Source organism: Alligator mississippiensis, chromosome 13 (assembly GCF_030867095.1).
Source record: "Alligator mississippiensis isolate rAllMis1 chromosome 13, rAllMis1, whole genome shotgun sequence".
Lineage (NCBI taxonomy): Eukaryota > Metazoa > Chordata > Crocodylia > Alligatoridae > Alligator > Alligator mississippiensis.
The window spans coordinates 21,411,654-21,422,487 of record NC_081836.1 but is presented as its reverse complement, the minus strand read 5'-3'; the positions used below and the strand labels follow the sequence as shown (position 1 = coordinate 21,422,487).

Below are 10,834 nucleotides of genomic sequence, written 5' to 3'. Positions count from 1 at the left end.
AGCTAAGAGCTGCCATTTTCCAAGAGGATGGAGGGGTGGGCTGGAGTCTGAACCACTGGTCTAGCGCATAGCAGGGCTCGCTTACACCTGAAAGGCACTTCGGGGTAAACTGGAACGTGAATTCCAAGTGAAATACAAACTTTGCTGTTAGTCCACTTGCGGACATGCCTCCTGGAAGACGAGCGCGTCCTCCTGGGTCAGCACCCTGCAGGCTAATGGAGAGCATAAGCAATCGGCCTCGGAAGGGCCGCAGCTTGGGCTTTCTCTCCCCAGGCTGCAGCGCAAGAGCCGCTTCCGCTCTCCTCAGGGTGGCAGATCAATCCGAGAAGCATTCCTGAGCCATGACTCAGAGCAGACAGAGCTGCCGGCGGGGAGCGCGCCGGCCCATCAGGATGCGCCCCGGCGCCCGCAGCCCCTCCGCTGGACGCCCGCTGCCGAGCTCGCCCCGGATCGCGGCGCGGATTTGCATCCTCCCGCTGTGAATGGCATTCCCGGCCGGCCGGCCCCTGGCACGGGGGAGGAGTTTGCGCTCCCTGCTCCGGGCGAACTTGGAAGCGGTGGCCCCCTAGCCGGATCCGGGCGGGCCGATCGCTGGCTTTACCGCTCGCTGCGGCGCGGGGCAGGGCAGGGCCGGGCCCGCGCTAAACTCTGGGGGACGCCCGCCGGCTTCGCGGTAAGTTTCGCCGTCTTGTTGCGGAGGCCGGGCGGGGCCGTGCCCCGGAGCAGGCAGGCAGAGGCCAGGGGACGCCGCGCGGCTCCGGCAAACGGAGCCCTCGCCTGGGGAAGGGGAGGAAATGCAGCCCTCGCCGGCGGCTGGGCCCAGGCGGGGCGGCGGCACCATCACTCGCCCGGCCACCCTTGGAGCAGGGCCGTGGGGGGTCCCGGTACTCCGCACCCGCCTGCAGGGCTCTGCTGTCCCGAGGAGCCGCCGCTCTGGCTGGGGTTCGGCGCCCCCGGCCACGCGTGCGTTACCAGCGGGGCCCAGGCTGCAGTGTCCTGTGGCTCTGCAGCCCCCTGCTGGCAAGCGAGGGCAGGCACCTGAATGGGAGCCTGATGCGATTTCTTAGGACTTAGAGGACCTCGTTTAGGTGGTTCTCTCCTGACTCTGTCACTTGGTCAGTGTATTGTCCGACCAAGCGGCACATTAAATAGGCCAGGCCTGGTCAGTGTGGGGCTGAAAGATGGGAGGGCAGTGAAACTGCCCTGGCAGAGTAGGTTGGCTTGCATTCAAGAGGTCTGTAACCTCAAAGGGTGGGATTTCTGTAAGGCAGAGTCTATTAAGATTCCATTTAGTACAGCTAGACTCTTACTGGTACTACAGGGCAAGAGGGCAGCTGAGCCTTTATAACCTAAACTCCGGCAGAGGGAGGTAGTCATGAGTGTTAGTCAGAAGTCAGGGCAGGGTGGAACCTTAGAGACTAACTAATTCATAATAAACTTTCTAGGACTGGGATCATGTGTACTTGGACTGGCTTCTGAGCCCCTGGGAGGTGTATTGTCTGGAAACTTGAGGCTGGAAGTTAAGTGCTTGATGCTTGCTGCTAGCTCCTAGTCTCACTACATTTCATAATAGATCCTGGATATAATTCTACTGGAAATGTAGGTAGTTAAAAAAACAAATTTATCGTGGAAAGCATTGACTGGAGCAGACAAGAAGATGCTGGGGAAGTGAATTCAGGGGCTAAGGGTAGAAACATGTCAGCTGACATCTCATTTGTGCTGCCATAAAAATGTTTATGACTGCACAATTTGTGAGTAAATAGACATTGCTGTTCTTTGTCATGCCACATCAGTGAAAAATCAGTGGCATGACAATAAACTGCTGCTTTGTGGCAGATATTAACTATATGGCAGGACAGCTATATGACTATATTAGCTATATGGCAGGGTAGTACAGGCAGCCTGAGCTGCTTGCACTCTCCAGCCACCCAGGGCAGGTGCTCCAGAGGCTAGGCTAGAGCAGTGGTGCTTATTTATCTGGTCTTATAGACTGGATAAGTGGTGTGGGGCTGGGCTTTATCTGGGCTGCAGGGTTGAAGTTTGGCAGCGACAGCATTAATTCCAAATTCTCTTGCCACCAAATTTCTGGTCTTGTGTACCAGATGACACAGCTTTGTGCTCTGGATCTGGGCTGTAGTATGTTCCATGAGTCCAGAAATTTGGCAGCAGAATGTATGTCACCAGCATTAATTACTGGTGCTTCAGGAGTTGCAGCAATGAACACTGCCACCATTTGCCACACTTCCAAATTCCGGGACCTGTGGGGAGCCCCACGAGTTGGATGACACAGCTCCATGGGTTGTATCTTGGTCAGCTCTGGTTTAGAAGAACACTTTTCTAGGATGATTTAGATAGGTATGATCCTGTCCTGAGCAGGGGTTTGAGTAGATGGCTTCATAAGATCCCTTCCAGCCCTACAACACCATGATTGTAACGCCTAGGGCTCAAAGTCCAAAACCTTCCAAATAGGCTCAACTCACTGCATGTGCTGCATACCAATCTGAGTGACAAACTGGCTCTGAAAGTATATTCTCTTTCCTGCTGCAGAGTACATACTATCTAAAAAGAGCCTCTTGGCCTCTTCTTGCTTACTCCATAAGGGTGCAAAGGGTGTGCATTTGTCTGTCTGCTGTACAGGGCAGCTAAGGATTTCCTAAAAGTGGTGGGGATTTCTACATCAGGGCTGTCCAGCTTCTAAGTGGCCAGGAGCCATGTGCCCTACAGACTAGACCAACAGGGGCTGCACACCTGTGGGTGATACCAGAGTGAGCCATGCCTCCCCCTCCACAGGCCGAATACCAGGTGAGCGCTCTCCACTGCATCACAGAGCCCTCCTCCCTTTGCTGTGGTTCTTGCATTCCCACCCTCACCTCCCATCTCTGTTTGCGTGCCTGCGGGCCCCAGCTACCCTCAGCTCCCTGTAATGTGATGCTCTGTTTTGCCTCTTGGTGTGGGAGCAGGAAGTATAAGCCAGAGGGAGGGAGAGCCTGGAGAGTCTGGCTGATGTTGCAGCTGGAATGATGGGGGGACTGGCAGCCAGTCAGCCACAGCTTAAGCCCTTATGGTTCACATGCAACTCATGGGCTGCCAGTTGGACAGCCTTGCCCAAGATGCCACTGACAGCTATAGTCTGTGTAGTGGTAGGATACTGGATGGAGCTAAATTGCATTAGGAGCCCTCTGCCTTCTGGATTGACATTCGAGAGTTGCTGTCCTCCCACCCTGATGTATCAAGTGGAAAGCATGTCCAGTTGCAAATGGAACCTAAGATCTTCAGTTGTATCTGGGGCTTCAGAAATGTGGAACTTGCTTCCGAGCACTGCCTGGCTGCTAGGATGGAGGGTCTGTAACACCCTAAGTCAAGACACCTCAAAGAACCTATAATATTCCCAGAATCACTGAAACCAGATTTGGGAAAACTAGGGGTGCACAGATAGAGATTTTTGGGGCTGATACTGCTAGGCAATTTTTAAGGAGGCATATTGGCTGATACTGATCTGATTTCCAATACGCAACTCTTCAGCTTTAAGAGCTGTGTCCAGCTGGTAAGTCTGGTGTGGTAGAAGGGGTTTGGAGGCAGGGGGCAGATCAAGGTCCCTGCAGCGAGGGAGGGAATAGTGCAGGGGCAGGTGCTGACCAGCCAGGGCGGGGAGGGGTGCAGGACAGAGCCACAAGCAGCTCATCTGCAGGGCTGGGTGTAGGTGGGAGCACGGGCCCCCGTTCTGTATGGCACAGGGCAGGCTGCAGCTGCGGGCTGGGGCCAGGGCAGACATGGGCTGGAGGTGTGGCTCGTTGAGGGGACGCAGGAAGAGGGTGGGGTGGCCCATCTGGCAGCTCCCACTGCTTAGCTGGGAGGTCATGAGGGGGGCGTGTGGCCCCAGATCTGCCCAGCTGGGAAGATCTCAGCCTGTCCCACCCTGCACAGATCTGGGAGCACACGCCCCATGCCCTCCTGGACAAACAGTGGGAGCAGTGGCAGGAGCTGCCAGGTGAGCACTGGATGAGCTGCGTGCAGTGGTGGGAGCCGCCCTCCCCCTTTCCTGCACCCCCCAACGAGCTGCGCCTCTGTCCCATGCCCGCCCTTGCTGGGCAGCCCCAACCCCACACCCTCCTTCACTGCGGGGCCTTGATCTTCCCTCCTTCCCCTCCCCTCCTCTGCCCTCACCCCACACCAGACTTACCAGCTGCACGCTCGGCTTCTCACTGCCTATGTACTCTGCTGCAGCTGTGTGCAGGCACGGGCATTTATTGGACAAATTATCAGCTGCATCAGGCTGATTTCCAATACAGAAAACTTTCTTTATATTGGTGCCGATCCGATATCGGACCAATGTATCAGTGCACTGTTAGGGAAAATCTTATGCGCTCACTAGTTCAGCCCTATGGCATGTGTAGAACAGCTTTTTGTAGACTGCAAACAGGATCCTTATGATCAGAGTATTTTCATACTGCTGTCACTTTTACACAAATGGTGCACACAGATGTTTAGTGCAGTCAGTTGGATCCCCTAAATGGCATGTTGATGACAATGGATCTTCAAGTCCTGATAATGAATTTGGAATATGCAAAGCAGTGAGGGCAATCTTTTTTGACAGGTATATCACAAATTAAGCCCTTTACCCTATCTGAGTGCTGCTTCTGTCCCTTTCCCATGCCTGATCTGTTCTGCTTTCTGCTTCCTTCTGTGTCCCTGTTCTGCTGTGTGCCACACGCACAGGCTGCCAGTTGGCCAACTCTGTTTCAAAGTATAATTCCCTTTGATTTAAAGTATCTGAACAGGAAAGCCTCTAGCCTTTCCTTAAAAATGTGACTCCACAGTTTGGTGCTTATCAGTGTTTGGAAGTTTCTGTGACATCCAGCCTGCAAATTTATCCTTCTGTTACTGCTGGTTGTTTTTTCTGTATCACCCTAAATAATTTCTCCTCTTTGGTGTTTACTCTCTTCAAACTCTTGAAGAAAATAGCTAACCTTCCTTCCCTGCTGCAATAGCTATTCTTCCTATGTGCTAGCTGCAATATGTATACATAAATGATACTAGCATTCAGATGGAGTCTTTATATTTATTACTATGGGCTGATAGTTTTTCCTTATATTATTTAAGATAGATTAGTACAGCTGTACAAATGGCTTTTGGCTAAGGCCAGACTGTGGAGACCAGAAGTGTTCCTAGTTCGAGCCCCAGTGCTGGCCACTGATTCTTGTGCTAGGATACATTGCTTGGTGCTGGTGTGCACAGAGCTGAGCAGGGATGTCTACAGGGCAAGCAGGAAGTTGATTCCTTTCTTCCTGTTTTTGTCCCTATAGCTGCCAATTTCCTCTGGGAGGAAAGAGCTCCAAGGTTTGTGGTAAAGGAAAAAATATCTATATGCAAAGAACAAAGAAGGGAGCACACTGAGATACAGGGAGCTGAAGGCTTTTCTGAATTAAGCTTGGGGTAAAAATATCATTGTGGTAAAAGTGTTGTTATGCATGATGCCAATTCCACAGAAAGCAAGCAATCCTCTGGACTGGCCACTGCATCATACCCAGTGAAAGGGTGTTCAAGGACAGGTTCCTTTAATTCTTGTTCAGTGCTTCCACCACTGAAACTTGTTACTTCTCCAGGCTTGCAGCTGCTGCTACTGTTGCGCTAATTCAGGAGTGAACAACATGCGGTACATGTCACAAGGGACATGGGCAGCCTCTGAGTGTGGCTCTCACAGATTGGGGAGGGGACAAGTAGCACAGCAGCAGATAGGCTGGGAAACAAGGTATAGCAGTAGTTCAGGCAAGGAGCAAAGGGAAGGGAGCAGAAAGCAGAGCAGCAGCAGCTGCAGAGAGGAAGGGATGAGTGGCACTTGGGATGGGTGCAGGGCTAACTTGTGGCACACCTACTAAAAAGGCTGGCCCTCACTGCTCTAATTTATGACTAGAGGTGCACTGATATATCGGTCCATATTGTATTGGCACCAATAAAAGGAAAATTGACATTATTGGCAATCTGCTTTTTTGGCTGATGTGGCTGATATTGTTGCCAATAAATGCCATGTGCATGTGCAGCCACAGCATGCAGGTGGTCAGCCCTGCAGCTTGGAGAGCAGCATCTGACTTGTAAGCTTGTTAGGAAGGAAGGGCTGTGTGGGGATGGGCAGCAGATCAAGGCCCCTGCAGTAAGGGACTGGGCACAGAACGGAGATGTGAGCGGCTAATCTCGGGGTGCGGGGAAGGAGGGGGGCAGCTTCTGCTGCTGCACACACCCTGGGAGAGTCATGGGAGGCATGTGCCCCTTGGATCTGTGTGCAGGGTGAGGGCGGGCAGGCTGCTGCTGAAGGCTGGGGAAAGGGGCAGTGCCCGGGCTCTTCCTGGTAGGGGGGTTGGGTTGAGTTGGGTTGGGGCTGCACTCAGGGCAGGCAGTGGTGGTGGCACTGGGAGCTGCCCTCCCCCGGCCCAGCCCCCTCCCCTGTTGGGAGGAGCCTAACACCAACCTGGCCTCAGCCCGCCCTCTCCCTGTGCACAGATTCAGGTGTCACGTGCCACCCATGGCTCCCCTGGGGGTGCGTGCAGTGGCGGGAGCTGCCCCCCCATCATGCCCCTCAGATGAACTGCTCACAGCTCCATCCTGCGCCCATCACCAGTCCCACTCCCTCACTCACCACAGGAGCCTTGATCTGCACGCCTACCTCCCCGCCCCTTCTTCCCCCAACAGACTTACCAGCCCAACGCTGCTCTCCAAGCTGCCAGGCTGCATATCAGCAATCAGATGGCTCATTAATCAGCCACTATGGGTCATTAATAATTGGCCATTGGTATCAGCTCAAAAAATCTTTATTGGTGCACCCTTATTTATAACAGCTGGTGTCAGATGGACTAGGATCTGAACGGCAGCCCAGATTCTTCTATGACCATATGCTATGAGCTTGCCGTTGGCACAGACCCACTGCAATGGAGCATGCAAAAGGAAAAGCATAGGAATATGTTATGCCTGAGCTTGGGAAATAGCTCCTTGGATGTCTTCTCATTGCCTTTGCTGCAACATGTAGAGGCGGTGTAGGGTTTGGTGTGAGTAACAGATGTAGACCTGGTATATCACGCATTTGTTATGTGCCACAATCTTCCCAAAATACAGTTGCTAGTACATGGCTACATGTTAGTGATTGCTCTGTTTGGCAAGCTCCTGTTGATGAAGGCTGAGCCTGATGTGAGCACTGTACAGTGTCTAGTGAAAAGTGACTCCCACACAGCCAGCCCTGGCCTGGGACTTCCCTTGAGAAGCTTTTTTTTATGCAACTGTGCTTGCAAGAAATTTGAATGCAAACTGGCTTTTCAGGTTTTAGGGAAAGCTGGGAGTTGACCCAAATCTCAGGAATGCCTTGCTCTGTGTTCGGCTGTCTTGCTGAACAGGTCTACAGTCAGGGCCAGCTGCAACTTAGATACAGAACACAGCACTGATTGCGTGCATAGTGAACATCAATGCATCAGTGTGCATGCCCTTTCCACGCCTTGATCCTGGGAGTGCCTGGCTCACAGACATGTTGCTTCAGTTACAGCCTGTTACCCCCACTGAAAGAAATTACTTTTGTGTTTGGTGCAGTGTCCTCTGCTAAATGTGCATTTAGAGCAGGGGAGGGCAAAATACTCCCACTGGGCAGGATCTGGCCTGCCAGGCCATTCTATCCAGCCCACAGGGCCCCTCCAAAAAAAAAAAGTTATTACCAGCCTGCAATTGCTCCTCTGAAAGCCAGTGGGAGGCTGGCTTTCAGAGATCGCATGCCATTGGATCCTCCCCACTCACACCAGCTGTCCAGTCACCCGCCATCATGCTTGGTGCCTCCACATGGGGCTCCCAGATGAAGTGCCAGGAGCCCCACAGAGGTGGAAGGACAGCATCCACCTGATCCAATGGCATGCGATCTCTGAAAGTCAGCCTCCCACTGGCTTTCAGATGGGCAGTCACAGGTCGGTAATAACTGGGTTTTTTTGGAGGGGCCCTGTGGGCTGGATAGAATGGCTTGGCAGGCCAGATCCTGCCCACAGGCCATATTTTGCCTGTAGTGTTGGGAGCCCCACATGCTAGCACAGAGCCAGCCTGGTCTGGTATGAAGGCGTGCACTAGTGGGCCAGGCTGGGCTGGCTCCATGCCGCCACGTGCAGCTGCCTGGATTCAGTTGGGACCATGTGTGGCTGGGGGGCTCTGCCTGCCATGGGCCAGGAGCACCCTGAGGATCTGCAGCCTGCTCTAGCTGCTGCTGCTGCTGGCAGGGCTATGTGTGTAGAGGGGGCATGTGACTGGGGGGCCCCACACCTATCCACAATCCCCACACCCATGCACACATACTCCCACATTCCCTCATGAACCCCCCACCCCTTCACAAATCTCCCCCCAAAACCCCACACATACCCAACATGACTTTATGACCCCCCCCACAAATTCACCCCACATCCTCTCCCCACACACAATATATAAGAGTGAGACTTTATCTGATCTATTATGCAATCATCTCTCTATATACTATGCGAACACGTGTAAATTGGGTCACAATATTTTGTGAAATAAAATTAAAATGTTATAGTAGATGTGTGACTTTTAGTATATGATTTGGGGGTTTTTTTCTGGTTCCAAGATCCCCACCCCTGCGCAAAGGAGTACTTTTGGGGGGGGGGGGGGAGAGGAGGAGGAAGTACTGTCAGTAGCAAAGGTTAGGGGTGTGACTTTCAGTCCCAAGATGGTGATCAGGGGGCGGAACTAATTTCGCAGCCCTCCACAGCTCACCAGAATTTAAGCCACCTTCCAGACAAAATAATTGCTCTCCCCTGATTTAGCAGGAGCATGGATTCCTTTCTACTAGCTAAAGTTTCTTCCCTGTTCACATTTTGAAGTAGTGCCACTAGCGTACAGAGCTTCCATAGGATGGAGCCTCACTAGGCTTGCCTATGTTATTAACATTAGTGAGGGCTACATGTACTGAAGCTAGGAGGAAAACCATCATGTTAGTGTTGCCAGGAGTGAATTCTGGCAGTCTTCTGCATCCAGGGGGAATAAATCTTCATTAGCATCAGATAAAATAGTTATTTTCTGTAGTTGGTATTGACTAGAGTTTGGTCAAATCTTTTCAGGTGAAATTTCACCAAAAATGGTGGATAGAGACTGACCAAAACCTTTTGTGAATTTGTGTGTGTGTCTGTCTTTCTCTGTCTCACTCTCTGTGTGTCTGTCTGTTTCATCTGGTGAACCAGAAAACCATCTATTTGCACAATTAATAATCATTCCTAGGGTCCAGTCTCCATTAGTAGGCAATGCCTTGGCCCCTTCCTTCTCATTTTTGCTGCCCTGGCAGTTCAAAATAATTGAAGAGCTGGCATAACTGGCTACTTGGGGGTTCCCCAGTGTGAAGAGAATCACATAATATTCACTTCCTGGCCCATGATGCAAGGAGCACCTTTGGGAGTTGCTGACAGCATGGGTTATTGTCTAAAATGTTGGGTCAAGTTGACTGAATGACTGAAGCTGGATGCAGCTTACAGCAGTCCTGAAGTTGCTCTGAACTGTACTGAGGATCCTGTGATTAAGGAGTTGCAAGGATCACCTTCACCCATTCCTTCTCCCTAGATGCAGCACCTTGCACTTGTCTGCACTGAATTCCATCCTATTCTCATCTGCCCACCTCTGTAACCCATCTAGATCTAGCTGGATTCTGACCCTCCCCTCCAGTGTGCCCACCTCTCCCCACAACGTGGTGTCTGCAAATTTGGACAGGGTGCTTTCCACACCCACATCCAGATTGCTGATAAAGATGTTGAACAATACAGGCCCCAGGACCAAGCCCTGGGGGACTCCACTGCCCACATCCCTCCAGGTCGAAAATGACCTATCCACCACCACTCTCTGGGCGCGACCATCTAGCCAATTTGCCACCCATCTGACTGTGTAGGCATCGATGCTGCAGTCACCAAGTTTTTTAAGAGAATGTGGTGGGAAACCATGTCAAAGGCCTTCTTAAAGTCCAGGAAGATGATATCTACCTCAACACCCTCGTCCAGGGATTTTGTCACCTTATCATAAAAAGAAACCAGGTTAGTCAGGCAGGACCTGCCCTCAATGAACCCATGAGCATTACCTCCCCTGCTGGGCCCTTGCAGATGTGCTCCTTGATAATTTTCTCAAAGGTCTTCCCAAGGACGAAGGTAAGACTGACTGGCGTATAATTTCTGGGGTCCTCCTTTTTCCCCTTTTTGTACATGGGGACCACATTGGCCCTTGTCCAATCCTCTGGTACCTGGCCAGTGCCCCACGAACGCTCATAGAGCCATGCCAGGGGCCCTGCTATGACCCCCACCCATTCCCTCGGCACCCTAGGGTGAAGAGCGTCTGGACCTACTGATTTAATACGTCCAGCCCCTCCAAAAGTTCCGTAACTAGGTCGTCCCTGACCCTAGGCATAGCGGTGCCTCCCCTGGGTCCATCTGCAATTCTAGTGAGGGAAATGTCCTGGTCCCTGTTCAGGAATATGGAGGCAAAGAATTCATTAAAGAGGTCAGCTTTTTCATTTGCCACAATCACCAGATTGCCAAGCCTGTCCTGTAGGGGCCTCACGTTTCCCAGTGCCGCCTTTTAATTCCTATGTATTTGAAAAAGGACTTTTTATTATCCTTAATTCTGGTCGCCAGCCCTAGCTCCATCTCAGCTTTGGCCTTCCTAACAGCCTTCCTGTAGTCCCGAGCAACGGAGGTGTAATCCTCCTTGGTGATAGCCCTTTGCTTCCACTGTTTGTACATCTCCTTTTTTGCCCTCCGGCCTCCCTGGATGCCTTTGCTAAACCATGGGGGCTTCTAAGCACTCCTGCTCCCCTTGGTGTGCA

General features: G+C 52.0%; 1 protein-coding gene across 7 annotated transcripts in view; it reads left to right on the top strand.

The window, feature by feature from the left end:
* Positions 1-338: 338 nt before the first annotated feature.
* The window catches only part of RHBDF1 (rhomboid 5 homolog 1), a 197,097-nt gene continuing 186,601 nt past the window's right edge, over positions 339-10,834 (top strand). For 4 of the 7 annotated variants that reach the window (XR_009456420.1, XM_059716934.1, XM_059716933.1 and 1 more), the window contains exon 1: positions 340-673. The gene's annotated coding sequence lies outside the window, so the exon portion shown is untranslated. Of the gene's footprint in view, positions 674-10,834 lie in introns of all 7 variants that reach the window. The other 3 variants (XM_059716935.1, XM_019482372.2, XM_014605766.3) reach the window with 3 other exon arrangements.